We start from the raw sequence: 24,526 nt of genomic DNA on the forward strand, positions 1-24,526 counted from the left end.
AATATGTGTAAGGGGTGGACTCAAGGAAAGAAGGAGGGGGGGGGGGGAGAACAGAGAGAGGTCATTCCATTTGCAGGGAAAGGAAGACGACTTCATCAGTAAAATGTCACTTTTGACTGACTGTGAAACAGTTAAACCGATCAACTGACTGACTGATTTTTCCAGAGTGTCGCTGTTTTTTTAATGTTTTTATTTTTCGCCTTCTTTTTATGTATTTCGCAGAAAGGATCTGAAAATATATTCTTTTCTTGTACGCATTGGTTGAAAACCCTTTTTGCCTAAGAGGTGGCTTGTGGTCTTTTTGCTGTGGAAGAGAGAACGAATTGCATTTTTTTTTTAAGTGAGTAATTTAATCAGGGTGAAATCGCGCCTTTTGAAGTGCATTGTTCCACTTTAATTTTGTTACGGTGCGAGGGGAAATCGTCTGCCAGTCACCGCTTGATAATAGAGATGGAGTAGGAATTGGTGATTTTTTATTTCTGAGTTCGAATAAGAAAGTCGTTTGAGGATCAGGCAATATTTAAAATTAATGTTACTATGGTTGTACTTACCTCTAATTTCGTCTAGAATTATTTTATTAATTACTTTAAAGGTGTAGGGTAGATCGACTAGAGAATGAATAACTGTATCTTCTTTATTAAAAAAAAAAAAAAAAAAGAAAATTAATTTGAACTTTGACATTTTGAATTCAAATTATGTTTTTCGCCATCACGAGTGTGTGTGTATGTAGGCGTGCGTGTTTGTGTGTGTTGGGGGTATGTTTGTTTGTGTGTGGAGGGTATGTGTATGTGTGTAGGCCTGTGTGTTTGAGTGTGGGGTAGTTGTGTGTTTGCGTGTGGTGGGGGGTATGTTTATGTGTGGAGTAGTTGTATGTGTAGGTGTGTGTGTATGTGTTTGTTATTGTGCGTGTATGTGTGTGTAGGTGTGTGTGCGTGTATGTGTGTGCGTATTTGTGTGTACGTGTGTGTATGTATGCGTGTGTGTGTAGGCAAGTAAGTGACGGACCTGGAGATGGTTTTCGCTAGCATCGTGAGGCGGCCGGTCGACGGTGGTGCTGCAGAGGGAGGGGTGGGGGGAAATAAAATCATAAGAATTCAAAACAGTCAAATGAGAACAATAAACAATCGTGACTGCTCAAAAAAAAAAAAAAAAAAAAAAATTAAAAGTTTTTTTTCTTTACGGAATTGGCAACAGTAACGTCAGTCAAATATTTGCAAAAAGAAAACGCTGTGTTTTTCCACTGAAATTTTTATTACAAACTGCTTTTTAAACGTTGTTGTTTATATTTTTAATCTTAGCACGAAGGTATTGATTGATTTCTTAATTGCATTATTATTATGATTATTATTTTTATAGCTCAGGTTTTTTTTTTTTTTTTTTTTTTGAGCAATGTTTTTGAATGTAGTGCAGATAAAATGTCGTTTTTCAATGTCCAATGTTTGGACCAAATAAACAGAAAATTTGCGGGTTTTTTTTTTCTTTTTTAAACCTCTGATTCGTGAAATACCAAAGATTGTAAAAAGCCCCAACTGTCTCAACATAACTCAGCTATAGCTTCTCATTAAAGTAACGCTAAAGGAAGTACCGTGCGTTCCTAATGTGTTTAAAAGGGCTTTTTTAGGCTATTGCCAATTTAAAAACACTAAACTGGTTTTTGAAAACATTCAATTTAGAAATGTTCTTCTTATTTGGGATAAATCAATTTTTTGAGATGCCTTTATTATATTGATGATTTTTCATGAACAGGAATTCTTGTTCTATTTAAGAATCATTGTGTTTACATTAATGGAGTCTCTAACGCAGCCCTTTAAAAAAAAACATTAGTATAGGGATTTTGAGCGATCGTCATTATAACGAGGCTTTTTGGGTAGTGTTATCCTTATTCTATAGAGGATTTTTAGAAATTGTTGTCCTTATTATAATGAACGTGTTCCTACTGTGAATTGAATTTTCATGAACCGTTTTAGTGTTAGCTATCATTGTCATCTGAAAATGATTCCTTGGGACGGTTGTCCTTATTTTGCTGATAGTTTTCAGAGACTTTTGTCGTGAAACGCTATGACAGGAATGCCTTTTTTCGCGTACTTTAATTACATTGATAAAACATTTTTTTTTTTGTAACAAAGCAGTAAATGATTTAAATGATCGAATAAATGAGTGAATATCTAACGGTACAACAAATTAAAAATAAAAGTTCGTCTTTTTCAATAGTTAAAACATTTTAACGCATCAGGTGGGGTGGGAGTGAATTAATATTATCATTTTACGATAATTAAAATATCGACACGACCCTCCCTTCGTCCTTAAAATTGATAATGATGAAAATACATTTATTTCTGAACTCTCAAACTAAAATAAAATTGTGCTAATTTTGTGCTGGAAAGAAATATTTGGAAAACAAATTGAAAAACAAAGAAGGAAAGAAAACAAGCATGAGAATACACGATTAAAAGTGTTGAAAAAATTATAATTATTACAACTTTAAATTTTTTCTTTAAATATTAATTTTATGAATATTCTAAAAATAAATGTACCACTAATTCTATGCATTTTTGATGCGTCTAAAATATTTTCATCCCCCTAAACGTACCTTTTTATTTAACTTTCTAAGAATAACTAATATCAACAACGAAAGTTAATTTTAATACTTGCAGTAATTCTTTTCACATTACTATGCAGATTGCCAAGATGAAAAGAATTGTCAGAAGTGGGGTTCGACAATTCTTTTCATGTCGAACCCCACTTCGACATGAAAAGAATGTGGGAGAAGAGAAGACAAGAAGAGAGATAAATCCCACGCTCTCTTTCGAGAACCAGAGCTTAAATCTGGCGCCTTAGACCGCTCGGCCATTCTGACTCCCTTCGATTGAGGAAGACCAAAAAAGAATTACCTAGTACCCATATTTTTACTATATTTGAGCACGAAGGTATTTATTTCTTTATTGTATTATTATTACGATTGTTATTTTTATAGCTCATGGGGTTTTTTTTTCGAGCAATGTTTTTGAATGCAGTACAGATAAAATGTCGTTTTTCAATATCCAATAATCTTTATTAAAAAAAAAAAATTGCGGTTTTTTTTTTTTTTTTTTTTTTTTTTTAAACCTCTGATTCGTGAAATGCTAAGGATTGTAAAAAGCTCCAACTGTCTCAACATAACTCAGGTATAGCTTCTCATTAAAGTAACGCTAAAGGAAAATCCATGTGTTCCTAATGTTTTTAAAAGCGCTTTTTTAGGTTATTGCCGATTTAAAAACACTAAACTTTTTTTAAAACATTTAATTTAGAACTTCTCTTTATTTGGGATAAATCAATTTTTTGAGATGTCCCTATTTAGTACAGTAAAAATAGGGGTCGGACCCAAACATCCAAAAAAAAAAAAGCTAAACCTGGTGCAAATTGTTTATTACCCTCTCAATAAAAACAGGTAAAAAGTCCCACCCCATTGTGCGTCGGGTTTTGGAATGGGGGGCATCTAAAAATTGCAGTTTTTAGTATTTTTTCAGAATTTTTAGAATAAACTTAAAGTGAGAATATTATGTTATACTAAATTTAAAAGCATAAAATTAAAGGTATTTGACCCCCAAGAGGGATGACAAAACCTATAAATGCTACAGAGCCCCCCCTATCCCCGTAAAGCGAAGCAGTACCCCCGAACCCCCCTCCATACATTTCATATGGAAACATTATTTTATGCTAAGAAAATTGTTAGAAATCAAGTGTGTCCATTTTCCAAGAACGATGGTGCACCTCCTCTCAAAGCTACAACCCCCCCCCCCCTCTGCCAAATAAAATAAATCCTCACCCCCCCCCCCACCTTTTATTTCAAGTAGAAGTGTTATTTCATGCAAATCTAAAATACATAAATCAGGACTGTCCACCCCATAAGAACAGTAGCTCACGTCCCAAAACGAAATTATGTACTAAAATATTATCCTCCCCCCCCACCCCCTCGGATGGTGCACATTAGATTAAATGGCCAGAAAAATAACGCTGAACTGTTTTTTGCTTTCAAATGATTTCTCCTAAGCTTGTAACAAAAAGTCTTCGTTATCAAGATGTTTTTTGGAATCTAGATCCTCAGCAAAATCGTTATTGTTGCAGCTATGTCTAACACCGTTTGTGCATATAATTGAGCACTTCAGTCTACTTTCAGACTTTTTAAACATTCACTATATCCAATGAACCCCTCAGAGCAAGCACAAGATTTGAGACGCAGAAAGTCTTCTAGAGCAGAAGGCTTGGCTGTTGTAATAGGACTTCATTTATATTTCTGTGGTGCTTTCTTTACACTCATCAAAAATGATACTAGCTTTCCCATACTTACAAGTGACCTACACGCTGCATTGCTGGCATATTCCCTTGAAGCTTACATATCATTACCAAAAATATGTTCAAGCGGGTATCTTCCTTCTATTACATATGAGGCAGTGAGAAGCAAAGGGCAAAATTAAAAATTTGGAGATAACCAGTACAAATGGTTGGTGAACCTCTCCTATATCTTGGGGCAAGGAATGGTCCTAGTAGACCTGGTAGTTGCTTCTATACAGCATGATTTAGAAAAAAAAATCAATGAAAGTCTACCTAGGATCTTATCTTTAAACGCGTTTTATTCAAAACTTGAAAATGTCCATTTACATCCCTTTTGCTTCTCATTGCCTCATACATGACACCAGCTGTTCGTTCTGTGATGGTGGATGAACCTTTTGCTTCAGATAAAAGCACTTTAACGATACAGGATTTCTTTCCTTCTGAAACCAGATTCATCGAATACTGATGGAGGATCAGCGCATAACTCGTACCAGAAGTTTTTAGCAATTTGTTATTCCATCTTTACTGTTCATACCATTCGGTGTAAAAGATGGTTTGGGCTTACACATCTTTACAGATAGTAACTACTCTCGTAACAGAAGCTAAAGACATAACTGTGCTTACCTAATTTACAAAGAAATGCCACAAAATTGTTTGACTTCAATATGATTTGATGTTACTACCCGAACGTTAAAGGTCTTATCGCAACTCACCTTATCATCAGCGAGCAATACCCATACCAACTTGAGAGGGAAGAAACTTCTGGGGCTTTAGAAACGGATTGAGATTTCCAAACTGGGAGGCAAAAAGGTGTAAATATTTAGCATTCTATTGATGTATTGCTCATTGCTCTCATCAAGACTTGTTCTATCGTTGAATCACTACAGGTTCTAGACCACCTGAATTTGTCACTGCGTTAGAACGATGGATTGCTGATGTTTGATGTGATCAAATTTTTTTTTATCGCATAATGTACTCAAAAGTTTCAGATAGAGTTGCAAGTATATGTCCGCATATTTAGCATAATTCACATAACCAGCTGCGTAAAAGAGAGGTAGCTTAGTGTTTGCAAATGAGAACCCCCACCGACTTAGAGGGTGCAGAATTGCAGCATTGCCCGTCTCACTATTGGCAATTCCGGTTTGTCCCACCCTTACGGTGATGGCAAAAGATTGTAGAGAAGTTGAAGTAAGTTAATCAAGAAGAAGTAGGGAAACTTTGGTCAATTTGGACTTTTTTTATGCTGCACAGGAATTTTTTTTTCCAGCGCTCTAAACAGTTTAATAACTCCAGTCACAAATAATTTGGTTACTGAGCTCGCTTAGATCTTTTAGAATCATCATTCTGACATTACCATATCATTGTGAGGCATTTTGTAATTCGGAAAAGTTTAAGTCAGGGAAATTTTTTCGTGAACTTCACTGCAAATGTGCACTCACTGTGATTTTGGAATGTAAATTCAGGGTCCCCCCCCCCTCAAAGCGATGGCACATCCCTTAAGTGTGACGGAGTATCCAGCAAGAATAAAAGTCCTCAATAAAGAAAGAAATACCCCTTGAAAAAACTGCCTTAAAAATTCCAATGACGCAAAGCTGCTCCATGGACACCCCCCCCCCCCCCGCCATTCCCCCCCCCCCCGCCATTCCCCCCCCCCCCCCGCCTGTACACCCCGGTTAATTAGAATTTTTTTATGTGAGAGTTTATTGTTTTACTATTATAGAGTGGTTTCTGCGAGGTTTAAGAATTTTTTTTAAGTAATAGAAATTATTTTTATTTAAATAGAGGATTATTTCGTCTCCCCCCCCCCTTCCCCCAAAACCCGACGCGCAAAGTGCTGGGACTTTTTACCCCTTCTTGCTGGAAGGGTAAGAAGTAATTTGCAACAGGTTTCACTTTTTTTTTTTGGATGTTTGGGTTTGGCCATTTTTTGGCCTAATTTTACTGTACTATATTATATTGATGATTTTTCGTGAACAGGAATTCTTGTTCTATTTAAGAATTGTTGTGTTTACATTAATGGAGTCTCTAACGCAGCCCTTTAGAAGAAGAAGAAGAAAAAAAAAACATTAGCGGGGATTTTGAGCGACTGTATAGTCATCATTATAACGAGGATTTTTGGGTAGGGTACAATAAATGAGTGAATATCTAACGGTACAACAAATTAAAAATAAAAGTTCGTCTTTTTCAATAGTTAAAACATTTTAACGCATCAGGTGGGGTGGGAGTGAATTAATATTATCATTTTACGATAATTAAAATATCGACACTACCCTCCCTTCGTCCTTAAAATTGATAATGATGAAAATACATTTATTTCTGAACTCGCAAACTAAAATAAAATTGTGCTAATTTTGTGCTGGAAAGAAATATTTGAAAAACAAATTGAAAAACAGAGAAGGAAAGAAAACAAGCATGAGAATACACGATTAAAAGTGTTGAATAAATTATAATTATTACAACTTTAAATTTTTTCTTTAAATATTAATTTTATGAATATTCTAAAAATAAATGTACCACTAATTCTATGCATTTTTGATGCGTCTAAAATATTTTCATCCCCCTAAACGTACCTTTTTATTTAACTTTCTAAGAATAACTAATATCAACAACGAAAGTTAATTTTAATACTTGCAGCAATTCTTTTCACATTACTATGCAGATTGCCAAGATGAAAAGAATTGTCAGAAGTGGGGTTCGAACCCACGCTCTCTTTCGAGAACCAGAGCTTAATTCTGGCGCCTTAGACCGCTCGGCCATTCTGACTCCGTTCGATTGAGGAAGACCAAAAAAGAATTACCTAGTACCCATATTTTTACTATATTTGAGCACGAAGGTATTTATTTCTTTATTGTATTACTAGCCGCCTGCGGCGACCAGCTGGTCCGCCTTTTTACGCCATTCGCCTTTTTGCGCCAGGGTTGGCGCCTTCGGCGGCTGCTTGGACAATTTACCGACGGTATTAATCACTGTTTTTCTCTGTATTATCAATATTATCATTCGCCTTTTTATGCCAATGTTGCCGCCTTCGGCGGCTGCTTAAATAAACTTCGTGTCGGTATCAATCAATCTATATCTATCTATATCATTAGTAGTTAGAATAAAATATTTTCTAGATCTATCTCTAGTTCCGTCGTTTGGAATATTATTAAAGGAGGGGGAGGGGAGACACAAACGACGTACTCTTCATGAACATTTTGTCGAAATTTTTGTCCATAACAAAAAGCACTTCCACTTTTATGTGAAAGCATTGTTTTTTTCGAAGTCATGGTGTGTGTGTGTGTGTGTGTGTGTGTGTGAGGGGGGGGGGCATTGACACCTCGTTGAAGTTCCTTAAACGACGGGCATGTCTCTATCTTTGCTGTCCATTTACTCTATCGACCTCTATATTTGTTTATCTATCTATACGATCTATGCATATCTATCTCTGACAGTAATTAACAAACTTTTTTTATTTATATAAGTATTAATTCGAAAAAAAAACATTTTTTGTCCTCTAAATCTCAATCTCTGTATTTACCTAATGCCGCCTTCGGCGTCTATCTACCTTTACGATCTATCTCTAAGTTTTCTTATCCATTTCTATTTATTTTAACTTCCCCGCTCATTTCCTAATAAAAACAAAGATCACTCAAAAAACCGGTTTTTTATTTAAATAGAGCACAAAAAAAAGTTATCTCAAAAATTTCCCGTACTGTGCAAAGAGTAACGAAGTAAAGTATGTAATGAAGAAAAAAAAATCTCGCTGTTTTTATTGAATTAAATGCTCACATCTATGAAATGTAACGTAATATAGATACAGCAAAAGGTCCAGCGTGGGGGGGGGGGAATGGAAAAAGAAATAAATGCAATCCCTAAATTAAACAAAAAAAAAAAAAAGGAAAGAAAAAAAGCAAGCGCTGCCGGAAAAACACGTGGTCATCACGTCATAAAATGTGGAAGTAAGCTATATAGTAAAAAAAAATTAACACTGTTTCCGATTAAGATTCCGTCGTAAATATCGAATCGAAATCGAAGTAGTGACGTCAGAGGCATAAAAGATTGAAGAACGCTTTTTTCGACCGATGCGTAGAAAGACATGATGTGTTCAGCATTAAAAAAATTGTAAAAAAAAAACTATTGCGTATTTTTAAGAACTTTTTTCTTCTGAAGAGGGCGAAATCTTTTTACTATTACCAACTTAAATTTTAGAAATAAGGCTGTGATACTTCTCGCAGGATGATATTAGAAAAATGTAAAACCCAGGAAAAAATGCAAATTGAACGTTTTTTCAAAAAGTCATAAAAAATACAAAAATTGCTCTATCTTCAAAATTTTTTCATTCATCGTATTTAAAATTAAATTTCCAACACTATAGTACAAAAAATATTTGTGTGGTGCTATTGGTTCGGGATCTGTGAGGTAAAAAGTACTAAAAAGTGCAAAAAAACACATAAAACATTAAATAACTTTTTTTCTAATTAAAATATCAAAAATCGAAGCCCGAGGTGCACATCTTCGGCAGAAACTATACCTGTATACCAAATTTCATCTTTCTAGGCCTTACCGTTTTCCCGGGAAGCGCGCCACACACACACACACAAACATCTTATTTTATTATATGTATAGATTATTACGATTGTTATTTTTATAGCTCATGGGGGGTTTTTTTTCGAGCAATGTTTTTGAATGCAGTGCAGATAAAATGTCGTTTTTCAATATCCAATAATCTTTATTAAAAAAAAAAAAATTGCGGGTTTTTTTTTTTTTTTTAAACCTCTGATTCGTGAAATGCTAAGGATTGTAAAAAGCTCCAACTGTGTCAACATAACTCAGGTATAGCTTCTCATTAAAGTAACGCTAAAGGAAAATCCATGTGTTCCTAATGTTTTTAAAAGCGCTTTTTTAGGTTATTGCCGATTTAAAAACACTAAACTTTTTTTAAAACATTTAATTTAGAACTTCTCTTTATTTGGGACTAGCCGCCTGCGGCGACCAGCTGGTCCGCCTTTTTACGCCAGGGGTGCCGCCTTCGGCGGCTGCTTAAACAATTTAGCGACGACATTAATCAATGTTTTTCTCTATAAATCAGTATTATCATTCGTTTTTTTTACGCCAATGTTGCCGCCATCGACGGCTGCTTAAATTAATATCGTGGCGGTGTCAGTCAATCTATATCTATCTATATCATTAATAATTTGAATAAAATATTTTCTAGATCTGTCTCCAGTTTCGTCGTTTGGAATATTTTTAAAGGAGGGGGAGGGGAGACACAAACGATGTACTCTTCATGCAGATTTTGTCGAATAATAACAAAAAGCACTTCCACTTTTATGTGAAAGTATTGTTTTTTCAAAGTCATGGTGTATGTGGGGGAGGGAGGGGGGCATTGACACCCAATGTGCAAGCAGCCACCTACGGCGGCTATTTGTCTAACTTGTCATTTACCTTTTTACTTCAAGTTTGCCGCCTTCGGCGGTTGTTTAAATAAATTTGGCAGCAGTATTAATCAATCCATCTCTATCTTTTTTTTTGTGCCATTCACATTTTTACGCCAAGATTGACGCCTTCGGCGGCTATCTACCTTTACAATCTATCTCTACATTTTCGTATCCATCTCTATTTATTTTGACCTCCTCACCCATTTCCTAATAAAAACAAAGAACACTCAAAAAACCGCTTTTTTTCATTTAAGTAGAGAAAAAAAAAAAAAAAAGCTCAAATTCCCCGTAGTGTGCAAAAAGTAGCGTTTGACAAAGATAAAAAAAATCTCGCTGTTCTTATTGAATTAATGGGCACAACTATGAAATGTAACGTAATATAGATACAGCGAAAGGTCCAGCTTGGGGGGGGGGATGGAAAAAGAAATAAATGCAATCCCTAAATAAAACAAAAAAAAAAAAAAAAGGAAAGAAAAAAAGCAAGCGCTGCCGAAAAAACACGTGGTCATCACGTCAGAAAATGAAGTAAGCTATATAGTAAAAAAAAAAGATTAACATTGCTTGCGATTAAGATTCCATCGTAAATATCGAATCGAAACCCAAGTAGTGACGTAACAGGCATAAACGATTGAAGAACGCTTTTTTCGACTGATGCGTGAAAGGACATGATGTGTTCAGCATTAAAAATATTGTAAAAAAAAACTATTGCGTATTTTTAAGAACTTTTTTCTTCTGAAGAGGGCGAAATGGTTTTACTGTTACCAACTCAAATTTCAGAAATGAGGCTTTGATACTTCTCGCAGGATGATATTAGAAAAAAATAAAACCCAGGAAAACATGCAAATTAAAGGTTTTTTCAAAAATTCATAAAAAATACAAAAATTGCTCTATCTTCAAAATTTTTTTGTTCATCATATTTAAAATTAAATTTCCGACACTATAGTATCAAAAATATTTGTCTGGCGCGATTGGTTCGGAGTCTGTGAGGTTAAAAGTACTAAAAAGTGCTAAAAATCACATAAAACATTAAATAACTTTTTTTCTAATTAAAATATCAAAAATCGAAGCCCGAGGTGCACAACTTCAGCAAAAACTACACCTGTATACCAAATTTCATCTTCCTAGGCCTTACCGTTTTCCCGGGATGCGCGCCACACACACACACACAAACATCTTATTTTATTACTAGCCGCCTACGGCGACCAGCTGGTCCGCCTTTTTGCGACAGGATTGCCGCCTTCGGCGGCTGCTTAGACAATTTAGCGACGGTATTATTAATGTTTTTCTCTATATATTAATATTATCATTCGCCGTTTTACACCAATGTTGCCGCCTTCGGCGGCTGCTTAAATAAATTTCGTCGTGGTATCACTCAATCTCTATCTATCTATATCATTAGTAATTTGAATAAAATATCTTCTAGATCTATCTCCAGTTCCGACGTTTGGAATATTTTTAAAGGAGGGGGAGGGGAGACACAAACGGTGTATTCTTCATGCAAAATTTGTCGAAAAATAACAAAAAGCACTTCCACTTTTATGTGAAAGCATTGTTTTTTCAAAGTCATGGTGTGTGTGGGGGGGGGGGGCATTGACACCCCGTTGAAGTTCCTTAAATGACGGGCATGTCTCCTTCTTGCTGTCCATCTACTATATCGACCTCTATATTTGTCTATCTATCTATACGATCTATGCATATCTACCTCTGACCAGTAATTAACAATCTTTTTTTATTTATATAAGTATTAATTCGAAAAAAACATTTTTTGTCCTCTCAATCTCTATCTATCTCTGCATCTACCTAACCTAACCGTCAATCCGTAACGGAAACAGAGATCGTGCCAAAAACCGCGGGCTTATTTAATTAATATTGCCCGCAAAAAAAAAAAAAAAAAAAAAGCTCTATGTTCCCCCATAGTATGCAAAAAGTAGCGCTTGCAAAAAGATAAAAAACTATTAAAAAAAAAAAGGTGAAGAGAAGGCAAACGATTTCAGTTGGATCACGTGATACGGGTGATCCAACTGAAATAAGTACAACTACACGGTAAGTTCGGAACTCAGTCGGCAAGCGAAGAGCTCGCGTTGCGTTCTGCATTAAAAAAATTGTAAAAAAAAAAACTATTGCGTATTTTTAAAAACTTTTTTCTTCTAAGGGGGGTGAAATGTTTTTACTATTACCAGCTAAAAATTTAGAATTGAGGGTTCAATACTTTCTGCAGGATGGGTTTCGAAAAAAACTAAACCCAGAAAAAAATGCAAATTAAAGGTTTTTTCAAAAATTTATAAAAAATAGAAAAATTGCTCTATCTTCAAAATTTTTTCATTCATCATATTTAAAATTAAATTTCCTACACTATAGTACAAAAAATATTTGTGTGGTGCGATTGGTTCGGGGTCTGTGAGGTGAAAAGTACTAAAAAATGCAAAAAAACACATAAAACATTAAATAACTTTTTTTCTAATTAAAATATCAAAAATCGAAGCCCGAGGTGCACATCTTCGGCAAAAACTGCATCTGTATACCAAATTTCATCTTTCTAGGCCTTACCGTTTTCCCAGGATGCGCGGGAGTCTCTAACGCAGCCCTTTAGAAGAAGAAGAAGAAGAAAAAAAACATTAGTGGGGTTTTTGAGCGACTGTATAGTCATCATTATAACGAGGATTTTTGGGTAGTGTACAATAAATGAGTGAATATCTAACGGTACAACAAATTAAAAATAAAAGTTCGTCTTTTTCAATAGTTAAAACATTTTAACGCATCAGGTGGGGTGGGAGTGAATTAATATTATCATTTTACGATAATTAAAATATCGACACGACCCTCCCTTCGTTCTTAAAATTGATAATGATGAAAATACATTTATTTCTGAACTCGCAAACTAAAATAAAATTGTGCTAATTTTGTGCTGGAAAGAAATATTTGAAAAACAAATTGAAAAACAAAGAAGGAAAGAAAACAAGCATGAGAATACACGATTAAAAGTGTTGAAAAAATTATAATTATTACAACTTTAAATTTTTTCTTTAAATATTAATTTTATGAATATTCTAAAAATAAATGTACCACTAATTCTATGCATTTTTGATGCGTCTAAAATATTTTCATCCCCCTAAACGTACCTTTTTATTTAACTTTCTAAGAATAACTAATATCAACAACGAAAGTTAATTTTAATACTTGCAGTAATTCTTTTCACATTACTATGCAGATTGCCAAGATGAAAAGAATTGTCAGAAGTGGGGTTCGAACCCACGCTCTCTTTCGAGAACCAGAGCTTAAATCTGGCGCCTTAGACCGCTCGGCCATTCTGACTCCGTTCGATTGAGGAAGACCAAAAAAGAATTACCTAGTACCCATATTTTTACTATATTTGAGCACGAAGGTATTTATTTCTTTATTGTATTATTATTACGATTGTTATTTTTATAGCTCATGGGGTTTTTTTTTCGAGCAATGTTTTTGAATGCAGTACAGATAAAATGTCGTTTTTCAATATCCAATAATCTTTATTAAAAAAAAAAAAAAAATTGCGGTTTTTTTTTTTTTTTTTTTAAACCTCTGATTCGTGAAATGCTAAGGATTGTAAAAAGCTCCAACTGTCTCAACATAACTCAGGTATAGCTTCTCATTAAAGTAACGCTAAAGGAAAATCCATGTGTTCCTAATGTTTTTAAAAGCGCTTTTTTAGGTTATTGCCGATTTAAAAACACTAAACTCTTTTTAAAACATTCAATTTAGAACTTCTCTTTATTTGGGATAAATCAATTTTTTGAGATGTCCTTATTATATTGATGATTTTTCGTGAACAGGAATTCTTGTCCTATTTAAGAATTGTTGTGTTTACATTAATGGAGTCTCTAACGCAGCCCTTTAGAAGAAGAAGAAGAAGGAAAAAAAAAAAAAACATTAGCGGGGATTTTGAGCGACTGTATAGTCATCATTATAACGAGGATTTTTGGGTAGGGTACAATAAATGAGTGAATATCTAACGGTACAACAAATTAAAAATAAAAGTTCGTCTTTTTCAATAGTTAAAACATTTTAACGCATCAGGTGGGGTGGGAGTGAATTAATATTATCATTTTACGATAATTAAAATATCGACACGACCCTCCCTTCGTCCTTAAAATTGATAATGATGAAAATACATTTATTTCTGAACTCGCAAACTAAAATAAAATTGTGCTAATTTTGTGCTGGAAAGAAATATTTGAAAAACAAATTGAAAAACAAAGAAGGAAAGAAAACAAGCATGAGAATACACGATTAAAAGTGTTGAAAAAATTATAATTATTACAACTTTAAATTTTTTCTTTAAATATTAATTTTATGAATATTCTAAAAATAAATGTACCACTAATTCTATGCATTTTTGATGCGTCTAAAATATTTTCATCCCCCTAAACGTACCTTTTTATTTAACTTTCTAAGAATAACTAATATCAACAACGAAAGTTAATTTTAATACTTGCAGTAATTCTTTTCACATTACTATGCAGATTGCCAAGATGAAAAGAATTGTCAGAAGTGGGGTTCGAACCCACGCTCTCTTTCGAGAACCAGAGCTTAAATCTGGCGCCTTAGACCGCTCGGCCATTCTGACTCCGTTCGATTGAGGAAGACCAAAAAAGAATTACCTAGTACCCATATTTTTACTATATTTGAGCACGAAGGTATTTATTTCTTTATTGTATTATTATTACGATTGTTATTTTTATAGCTCATGGGGTTTTTTTTTCGAGCAATGTTTTTGAATGCAGTACAGATAAAATGTCGTTTTTCAATATCCAATAATCTTTATTAAAAAAAAAAAAATTGCGGGTTTTTTTTTTTTTTTTTTTTTAAACCTCTGATTCGTGAAATGCTAAGGATTGTAAAAAGCTCCAACTGTCTCAACATAACTCAGGTATAGCTTCTCATTAAAGTAACGCTAAAGGAAAATCCATGTGTTCCTAATGTTTTTAAAAGCGCTTTTTTAGGTTATTGCCGATTTAAAAACACTAAACTTTTTTAAAACATTTAATTTAGAACTTCTCTTTATTTGGGATAAATCAATTTTTTGAGATGTCCTTATTATATTGATGATTTTTCGTGAACAGGAATTCTTGTCCTATTTAAGAATTGTTGTGTTTACATTAATGGAGTCTCTAACGCAGCCCTTTAGAAGAAGAAGAAGAAGAAAAAAAAAAACATTAGTGGGGATTTTGAGCGACTGTATAGTCATCATTATAACGAGGATTTTTGGGTAGGGTACAATAAATGAGTGAATATCTAACGGTACAACAAATTAAAAATAAAAGTTCGTCTTTTTCAATAGTTAAAACATTTTAACGCATCAGGTGGGGTGGGAGTGAATTAATATTATCATTTTACGATAATTAAAATATCGACACGACCCTCCCTTCGTCCTTAAAATTGATAATGATGAAAATACATTTATTTCTGAACTCGCAAACTAAAATAAAATTGTGCTAATTTTGTGCTGGAAAGAAATATTTGAAAAACAAATTGAAAAACAAAGAAGGAAAGAAAACAAGCATGAGAATACACGATTAAAAGTGTTGAAAAAATTATAATTATTACAACTTTAAATTTTTTCTTTAAATATTAATTTTATGAATATTCTAAAAATAAATGTACCACTAATTCTATGCATTTTTGATGCGTCTAAAATATTTTCATCCCCCTAAACGTACCTTTTTATTTAACTTTCTAAGAATAACTAATATCAACAACGAAAGTTAATTTTAATACTTGCAGTAATTCTTTTCACATTACTATGCAGATTGCCAAGATGAAAAGAATTGTCAGAAGTGGGGTTCGAACCCACGCTCTCTTTCGAGAACCAGAGCTTAAATCTGGCGCCTTAGACCGCTCGGCCATTCTGACTCCGTTCGATTGAGGAAGACCAAAAAAGAATTACCTAGTACCCATATTTTTACTATATTTGAGCACGAAGGTATTTATTTCTTTATTGTATTATTATTACGATTGTTATTTTTATAGCTCATGGGGTTTTTTTTTCGAGCAATGTTTTTGAATGCAGTACAGATAAAATGTCGTTTTTCAATATCCAATAATCTTTATTAAAAAAAAAAATTGCGGTTTTTTTTTTTTTTTTTTTTTTTTTAAACCTCTGATTCGTGAAATGCTAAGGATTGTAAAAAGCTCCAACTGTCTCAACATAACTCAGGTATAGCTTCTCATTAAAGTAACGCTAAAGGAAAATCCATGTGTTCCTAATGTTTTTAAAAGCGCTTTTTTAGGTTATTGCCGATTTAAAAACACTAAACTTTTTTTAAAACATTTAATTTAGAACTTCTCTTTATTTGGGATAAATCAATTTTTTGAGATGTCCTTATTATATTGATGATTTTTCGTGAACAGGAATTCTTGTCCTATTTAAGAATTGTTGTGTTTACATTAATGGAGTCTCTAACGCAGCCCTTTAGAAGAAGAAGAAGAAGAAAAAAAAAACATTAGTGGGGATTTTGAGCGACTGTATAGTCATCATTATAACGAGGATTTTTGGGTAGGGTACAATAAATGAGTGAATATCTAACGGTACAACAAATTAAAAATAAAAGTTCGTCTTTTTCAATAGTTAAAACATTTTAACGCATCAGGTGGGGTGGGAGTGAATTAATATTATCATTTTACGATAATTAAAATATCGACACGACCCTCCCTTCGTCCTTAAAATTGATAATGATGAAAATACATTTATTTCTGAACTCGCAAACTAAAATAAAATTGTGCTAATTTTGTGCTGGAAAGAAATATTTGAAAAACAAATTGAAAAACAAAGAAGGAAAGAAAACAAGCATGAGAATACACGATTAAAAGTGTTGAAAAAATTATAATTATTACAACTTTAAATTTTTTCTTTAAATATTAATTTTATGAATATTCTAAAAATAAATGTACCACTAATTCTATGCATTTTTGATGCGTCTAAAATATTTTCATCCCCCTAAACGTACCTTTTTATTTAACTTTCTAAGAATAACTAATATCAACAACGAAAGTTAATTTTAATACTTGCAGTAATTCTTTTCACATTACTATGCAGATTGCCAAGATGAAAAGAATTGTCAGAAGTGGGGTTCGAACCCACGCTCTCTTTCGAGAACCAGAGCTTAAATCTGGCGCCTTAGACCGCTCGGCCATTCTGACTCCGTTCGATTGAGGAAGACCAAAAAAGAATTACCTAGTACCCATATTTTTACTATATTTGAGCACGAAGGTATTTATTTCTTTATTGTATTATTATTACGATTGTTATTTTTATAGCTCATGGGGTTTTTTTTTCGAGCAATGTTTTTGAATGCAGTACAGATAAAATGTCGTTTTTCAATATCCAATAATCTTTATTAAAAAAAAAAAAAAATTGCGGTTTTTTTTTTTTTTTTTTTTTTTTTTAAACCTCTGATTCGTGAAATGCTAAGGATTGTAAAAAGCTCCAACTGTCTCAACATAACTCAGGTATAGCTTCTCATTAAAGTAACGCTAAAGGAAAATCCATGTGTTCCTAATGTTTTTAAAAGCGCTTTTTTAGGTTATTGCCGATTTAAAAACACTAAACTTTTTTTAAAACATTTAATTTAGAACTTCTCTTTATTTGGGATAAATCAATTTTTTGAGATGTCCTTATTATATTGATGATTTTTCGTGAACAGGAATTCTTGTCCTATTTAAGAATTGTTGTGTTTACATTAATGGAGTCTCTAACGCAGCCCTTTAGAAAGAAGAAGAAGAAAAAAAAAAAACATTAGTGGGGATTTTGAGCGACTGTATAGTCATCATTATAACGAGGATTTTTGGGTAGGGTACAATAAATGAGTGAATATCTAACGGTACAACAAATTAAAAATAAAAGTTCGTCTTTTTCAATAGTTAAAACATTTTAACGCATCAGGTGGGGTGGGAGTGAATTAATATTATCATTTTACGATAATTAAAATATCGACACGACCCTCCCTTCGTTCTTAAAATTGATAATGATGAAAATACATTTATTTCTGAACTCGCAAACTAAAATAAAATTGTGCTAATTTTGTGCTGGAAAGAAATATTTGAAAAACAAATTGAAAAACAAAGAAGGAAAGAAAACAAGCATGAGAATACACGATTAAAAGTGTTGAAAAAATTATAATTATTACAACTTTAAATTTTTTCTTTAAATATTAATTTTATGAATATTCTAAAAATAAATGTACCACTAATTCTATGCATTTTTGATGCGTCTAAAATATTTTCATCCCCCTAAACGTACCTTTTTATTTAACTTTCTAAGAATAACTAATATCAACAACGAAAGTTAATTTTAATACTTGCAGTAATTCTTTTCACATTACTATGCAGATTGCCAAGATGAAAAGAATTGTCAGAAGTGGGGTTCGAACCCACGCTCTCTTTCGAGAACCAGAGCTTAAATCTGGCGCCTTAGACCGCTCGGCCATTCTGACTCCGTTCGATTGAGGAAGACCAAAAAAGAATTACCTAGTACCCATATTTTTACTATATTTGAGCACGAAGGTATTTATTTCTTTATTGTATTATTATTACGATTGTTATTTTTATAGCTCATGGGGTTTTTTTTTCGAGCAATGTTTTTGAATGCAGTACAGATAAAATGTCGTTTTTCAATATCCAATAATCTTTATTAAAAAAAAAAATTGCGGTTTTTTTTTTTTTTTTTTTTTTTTTTTAAACCTCTGATTCGTGAAATGCTAAGGATTGTAAAAAGCTCCAACTGTCTCAACATAACTCAGGTATAGCTTCTCATTAAAGTAACGCTAAAGGAAAATCCATGTGTTCCTAATGTTTTTAAAAGCGCTTTTTTAGGTTATTGCCGATTTAAAAACACTAAACTTTTTTTAAAACATTTAATTTAGAACTTCTCTTTATTTGGGATAAATCAATTTTTTGAGATGTCCTTATTATATTGATGATTTTTCGTGAACAGGAATTCTTGTCCTATTTAAGAATTGTTGTGTTTACATTAATGGAGTCTCTAACGCAGCCCTTTAGAAGAAGAAGAAGAAGAAAAAAAAAACATTAGTGGGGATTTTGAGCGACTGTATAGTCATCATTATAACGAGGATTTTTGGGTAGGGTACAATAAATGAGTGAATATCTAACGGTACAACAAATTAAAAATAAAAGTTCGTCTTTTTCAATAGTTAAAACATTTTAACGCATCAGGTGGGGTGGGAGTGAATTAATATTATCATTTTACGATAATTAAAATATCGACACGACCCTCCCTTCGTCCTTAAAATTGATAATGATGAAAATACATTTATTTCTGAACTCGCAAACTAAAATAAAATTGTGCTAATTTTGTGCTGGAAAGAAATATTTGAAAAACAAATTGAAAAACAAAGAAGGAAAGAAAACAAGCATGAGAATACACGATTAAAAGTGTTGAAAAAATTATAATTATTACAACTTTAAATTTTTTCTTTAAATATTAATTTTATGAATATTCTAAAAATAAATGTACCACTAATTCTATGCATTTTTGATGCGTCTAAAATATTTTCATCCCCCTAAACGTACCTTTTTATTTAACTTTCTAAGAATAACTAATATCAACAACGAAAGTTAATTTTAATACTTGCAGTAATTCTTTTCACATTACTATGCAGATTGCCAAGATGAAAAGAATTGTCAGAAGTGGGGTTCGAACCCACGCTCTCTTTCGAGAACCAGAGCTTAAATCTGGCGCCTTAGACCGCTCGGCCATTCTGACTCCGTTCGATTGAGGAAGACCAAAAAAGAATTACCTAGTACCCATATTTTTACTATATTTGAGCACGAAGGTATTTATTTCTTTATTGTATTATTATTACGATTGTTATTTTTATAGCTCATGGGGTTTTTTTTTCGAGCAATGTTTTTGAATGCAGTACAGATAAAATGTCGTTTTTCAATATCCAATAATCTTTATTAAAAAAAAAAAAAATTGCGGTTTTTTTTTTTTTTTTTTAAACCTCTGATTCGTGAAATGCTAAGGATTGTAAAAAGCTCCAACTGTCTCAACATAACTCAGGTATAGCTTCTCATTAAAGTAACGCTAAAGGAAAATCCATGTGTTCCTAATGTTTTTAAAAGCGCTTTTTTAGGTTATTGCCGATTTAAAAACACTAAACTTTTTTTAAAACATTTAATTTAGAACTTCTCTTTATTTGGGATAAATCAATTTTTTGAGATGTCCTTATTATATTGATGATTTTTCGTGAACAGGAATTCTTGTCCTATTTAAGAATTGTTGTGTTTACATTAATGGAGTCTCTAACGCAGCCCTTTAGAAGAGAAGAAGAAGAAAAAAAAAACATTAGTGGGGATTTTGAGCGACTGTATAGTCATCATTATAACGAGGATTTTTGGGTAGGGTACAATAAATGAGTGAATATCTAACGGTACAACAAATTAAAAATAAAAGTTCGTCTTTTTCAATAGTTAAAACATTTTAACGCATCAGGTGGGGTGGGAGTGAATTAATATTATCATTTTACGATAATTAAAATATCGACACGACCCTCCCTTCGTCCTTAAAATTGATAATGATGAAAATACATTTATTTCTGAACTCGCAAACTAAAATAAAATTGTGCTAATTTTGTGCTGGAAAGAAATATTTGAAAAACAAATTGAAAAACAAAGAAGGAAAGAAAACAAGCATGAGAATACACGATTAAAAGTGTTGAAAAAATTATAATTATTACAACTTTAAATTTTTTCTTTAAATATTAATTTTATGAATATTCTAAAAATAAATGTACCACTAATTCTATGCATTTTTGATGCGTCTAAAATATTTTCATCCCCCTAAACGTACCTTTTTATTTAACTTTCTAAGAATAACTAATATCAACAACGAAAGTTAATTTTAATACTTGCAGTAATTCTTTTCACATTACTATGCAGATTGCCAAGATGAAAAGAATTGTCAGAAGTGGGGTTCGAACCCACGCTCTCTTTCGAGAACCAGAGCTTAAATCTGGCGCCTTAGACCGCTCGGCCATTCTGACTCCGTTCGATTGAGGAAGACCAAAAAAGAATTACCTAGTACCCATATTTTTACTATATTTGAGCACGAAGGTATTTATTTCTTTATTGTATTATTATTACGATTGTTATTTTTATAGCTCATGGGGTTTTTTTTTTTCGAGCAATGTTTTTGAATGCAGTACAGATAAAATGTCGTTTTTCAATATCCAATAATCTTTATTAAAAAAAAAAAAATTGCGGTTTTTTTTTTTTTTTTTTTTTTAAACCTCTGATTCGTGAAATGCTAAGGATTGTAAAAAGCTCCAACTGTCTCAACATAACTCAGGTATAGCTTCTCATTAAAGTAACGCTAAAGGAAAATCCATGTGTTCCTAATGTTTTTAAAAGCGCTTTTTTAGGTTATTGCCGATTTAAAAACACTAAACTTTTTTTAAAACATTCAATTTAGAACTTCTCTTTATTTGGGATAAATCAATTTTTTGAGATGTCCTTATTATATTGATGATTTTTCGTGAACAGGAATTCTTGTCCTATTTAAGAATTGTTGTGTTTACATTAATGGAGTCTCTAACGCAGCCCTTTAGAAGAAGAAGAAGAAGAAAAAAAAAAACATTAGTGGGGATTTTGAGCGACTGTATAGTCATCATTATAACGAGGATTTTTGGGTAGGGTACAATAAATGAGTGAATATCTAACGGTACAACAAATTAAAAATAAAAGTTCGTCTTTTTCAATAGTTAAAACATTTTAACGCATCAGGTGGGGTGGGAGTGAATTAATATTATCATTTTACGATAATTAAAATATCGACACGACCCTCCCTTCGTCCTTAAAATTGATAATGATGAAAATACATTTATTTCTGAACTCGCAAACTAAAATAAAATTGTGCTAATTTTGTGCTGGAAAGAAATATTTGAAAAACAAATTGAAAAACAAAGAAGGAAAGAAAACAAGCATGAGAATACACGATTAAAAGTGTTGAAAAAATTATAATTATTACAACTTTAAATTTTTTCTTTAAATATTAATTTTATGAATATTCTAAAAATAAATGTACCACTAATTCTATGCATTTTTGATGCGTCTAAAATATTTTCATCCCCCTAAACGTACCTTTTTATTTAACTTTCTAAGAATAACTAATATCAACAACGAAAGTTAATTTTAATACTTGCAGTAATTCTTTTCACATTACTATGCAGATTGCCAAGATGAAAAGAATTGTCAGAAGTGGGGTTCGAACCCACGCTCTCTTTCGAGAACCAGAGCTTAAATCTGGCGCCTTAGACCGCTCGGCCATTCTGACTCCGTTCGATTGAGGAAGACCAAAAAAGAATTACCTAGTACCCATATTTTTACTATATTTGAGCACGAAGGTATTTATTTCTTTATTGTATTATTATTACGATTGTTATTTTTATAGCTCATGGGGTTTTTTTTTTCGAGCAATGTTTTTGAATGCAGTACAGATAAAATGTCGTTTTTCAATATCCAATAATCTTTATTAAAAAAAAAAAAATTGCGGTTTTTTTTTTTTTTTTTTTTTAAACCTCTGATTCGTGAAATGCTAAGGATTGTAAAAAGCTCCAACTGTCTCAACATAACTCAGGTATAGCTTCTCATTAAAGTAACGCTAAAGGAAAATCCATGTGTTCCTAATGTTTTTAAAAGCGCTTTTTTAGGTTATTGCCGATTTAAAAACACTAAACTTTTTTTAAAACATTTAATTTAGAACTTCTCTTTATTTGGGATAAATCAATTTTTTGAGATGTCCTTATTATATTGATGATTTTTCGTGAACAGGAATTCTTGTCCTATTTAAGAATTGTTGTGTTTACATTAATGGAGTCTCTAACGCAGCCCTTTAGAAGAAGAAGAAGAAGAAAAAAAAAACATTAGTGGGGATTTTGAGCGACTGTATAGTCATCATTATAACGAGGATTTTTGGGTAGGGTACAATAAATGAGTGAATATCTAACGGTACAACAAATTAAAAATAAAAGTTCGTCTTTTTCAATAGTTAAAACATTTTAACGCATCAGGTGGGGTGGGAGTGAATTAATATTATCATTTTACGATAATTAAAATATCGACACGACCCTCCCTTCGTTCTTAAAATTGATAATGATGAAAATACATTTATTTCTGAACTCGCAAACTAAAATAAAATTGTGCTAATTTTGTGCTGGAAAGAAATATTTGAAAAACAAATTGAAAAACAAAGAAGGAAAGAAAACAAGCATGAGAATACACGATTAAAAGTGTTGAAAAAATTATAATTATTACAACTTTAAATTTTTTCTTTAAATATTAATTTTATGAATATTCTAAAAATAAATGTACCACTAATTCTATGCATTTTTGATGCGTCTAAAATATTTTCATCCCCCTAAACGTACCTTTTTATTTAACTTTCTAAGAATAACTAATATCAACAACGAAAGTTAATTTTAATACTTGCAGTAATTCTTTTCACATTACTATGCAGATTGCCAAGATGAAAAGAATTGTCAGAAGTGGGGTTCGAACCCACGCTCTCTTTCGAGAACCAGAGCTTAAATCTGGCGCCTTAGACCGCTCGGCCATTCTGACTCCGTTCGATTGAGGAAGACCAAAAAAGAATTACCTAGTACCCATATTTTTACTATATTTGAGCACGAAGGTATTTATTTCTTTATTGTATTATTATTACGATTGTTATTTTTATAGCTCATGGGGTTTTTTTTTTCGAGCAATGTTTTTGAATGCAGTACAGATAAAATGTCGTTTTTCAATATCCAATAATCTTTATTAAAAAAAAAAAATTGCGGTTTTTTTTTTTTTTTTTTTTTAAACCTCTGATTCGTGAAATGCTAAGGATTGTAAAAAGCTCCAACTGTCTCAACATAACTCAGGTATAGCTTCTCATTAAAGTAACGCTAAAGGAAAATCCATGTGTTCCTAATGTTTTTAAAAGCGCTTTTTTAGGTTATTGCCGATTTAAAAACACTAAACTTTTTTTAAAACATTCAATTTAGAACTTCTCTTTATTTGGGATAAATCAATTTTTTGAGATGTCCTTATTATATTGATGATTTTTCGTGAACAGGAATTCTTGTCCTATTTAAGAATTGTTGTGTTTACATTAATGGAGTCTCTAACGCAGCCCTTTAGAAGAAGAAGAAGAAGAAAAAAAAAAACATTAGTGGGGATTTTGAGCGACTGTATAGTCATCATTATAACGAGGATTTTTGGGTAGGGTACAATAAATGAGTGAATATCTAACGGTACAACAAATTAAAAATAAAAGTTCGTCTTTTTCAATAGTTAAAACATTTTAACGCATCAGGTGGGGTGGGAGTGAATTAATATTATCATTTTACGATAATTAAAATATCGACACGACCCTCCCTTCGTTCTTAAAATTGATAATGATGAAAATACATTTATTTCTGAACTCGCAAACTAAAATAAAATTGTGCTAATTTTGTGCTGGAAAGAAATATTTGAAAAACAAATTGAAAAACAAAGAAGGAAAGAAAACAAGCATGAGAATACACGATTAAAAGTGTTGAAAAAATTATAATTATTACAACTTTAAATTTTTTCTTTAAATATTAATTTTATGAATATTCTAAAAATAAATGTACCACTAATTCTATGCATTTTTGATGCGTCTAAAATATTTTCATCCCCCTAAACGTACCTTTTTATTTAACTTTCTAAGAATAACTAATATCAACAACGAAAGTTAATTTTAATACTTGCAGTAATTCTTTTCACATTACTATGCAGAT

General features: G+C 32.1%; 10 non-coding genes across 10 annotated transcripts; all 10 read right to left on the reverse strand.

Annotated features, from left to right (window-relative positions):
- Positions 1-6,990: 6,990 nt before the first annotated feature.
- Trnal-uaa (transfer RNA leucine (anticodon UAA)) lies at positions 6,991-7,074 on the reverse strand. The gene has a single exon. It is a non-coding gene; the product is annotated as a tRNA-Leu (tRNA).
- A 5,882-nt stretch (positions 7,075-12,956) lies between these two features.
- Positions 12,957-13,040, reverse strand: Trnal-uaa (transfer RNA leucine (anticodon UAA)). Its single transcript has one exon. It is a non-coding gene; the product is annotated as a tRNA-Leu (tRNA).
- Positions 13,041-14,247: 1,207 nt separating this feature from the next.
- On the reverse strand, positions 14,248-14,331 carry Trnal-uaa (transfer RNA leucine (anticodon UAA)). Its single transcript has one exon. It is a non-coding gene; the product is annotated as a tRNA-Leu (tRNA).
- Positions 14,332-15,533: 1,202 nt separating this feature from the next.
- On the reverse strand, positions 15,534-15,617 carry Trnal-uaa (transfer RNA leucine (anticodon UAA)). The gene has a single exon. It is a non-coding gene; the product is annotated as a tRNA-Leu (tRNA).
- A 1,203-nt stretch (positions 15,618-16,820) lies between these two features.
- On the reverse strand, positions 16,821-16,904 carry Trnal-uaa (transfer RNA leucine (anticodon UAA)). The gene has a single exon. It is a non-coding gene; the product is annotated as a tRNA-Leu (tRNA).
- Positions 16,905-18,112: 1,208 nt separating this feature from the next.
- Positions 18,113-18,196, reverse strand: Trnal-uaa (transfer RNA leucine (anticodon UAA)). The gene has a single exon. It is a non-coding gene; the product is annotated as a tRNA-Leu (tRNA).
- A 1,205-nt stretch (positions 18,197-19,401) lies between these two features.
- Trnal-uaa (transfer RNA leucine (anticodon UAA)) lies at positions 19,402-19,485 on the reverse strand. Its single transcript has one exon. It is a non-coding gene; the product is annotated as a tRNA-Leu (tRNA).
- Positions 19,486-20,683: 1,198 nt separating this feature from the next.
- Positions 20,684-20,767, reverse strand: Trnal-uaa (transfer RNA leucine (anticodon UAA)). Its single transcript has one exon. It is a non-coding gene; the product is annotated as a tRNA-Leu (tRNA).
- Positions 20,768-21,972: 1,205 nt separating this feature from the next.
- Positions 21,973-22,056, reverse strand: Trnal-uaa (transfer RNA leucine (anticodon UAA)). Its single transcript has one exon. It is a non-coding gene; the product is annotated as a tRNA-Leu (tRNA).
- A 1,202-nt stretch (positions 22,057-23,258) lies between these two features.
- Trnal-uaa (transfer RNA leucine (anticodon UAA)) lies at positions 23,259-23,342 on the reverse strand. Its single transcript has one exon. It is a non-coding gene; the product is annotated as a tRNA-Leu (tRNA).
- Between the last annotated feature and the right edge of the window lie 1,184 nt (positions 23,343-24,526).

This window comes from Uloborus diversus, unplaced genomic scaffold, assembly GCF_026930045.1.
Source record: "Uloborus diversus isolate 005 unplaced genomic scaffold, Udiv.v.3.1 scaffold_11, whole genome shotgun sequence".
Classification (NCBI taxonomy): domain Eukaryota; kingdom Metazoa; phylum Arthropoda; class Arachnida; order Araneae; family Uloboridae; genus Uloborus; species Uloborus diversus.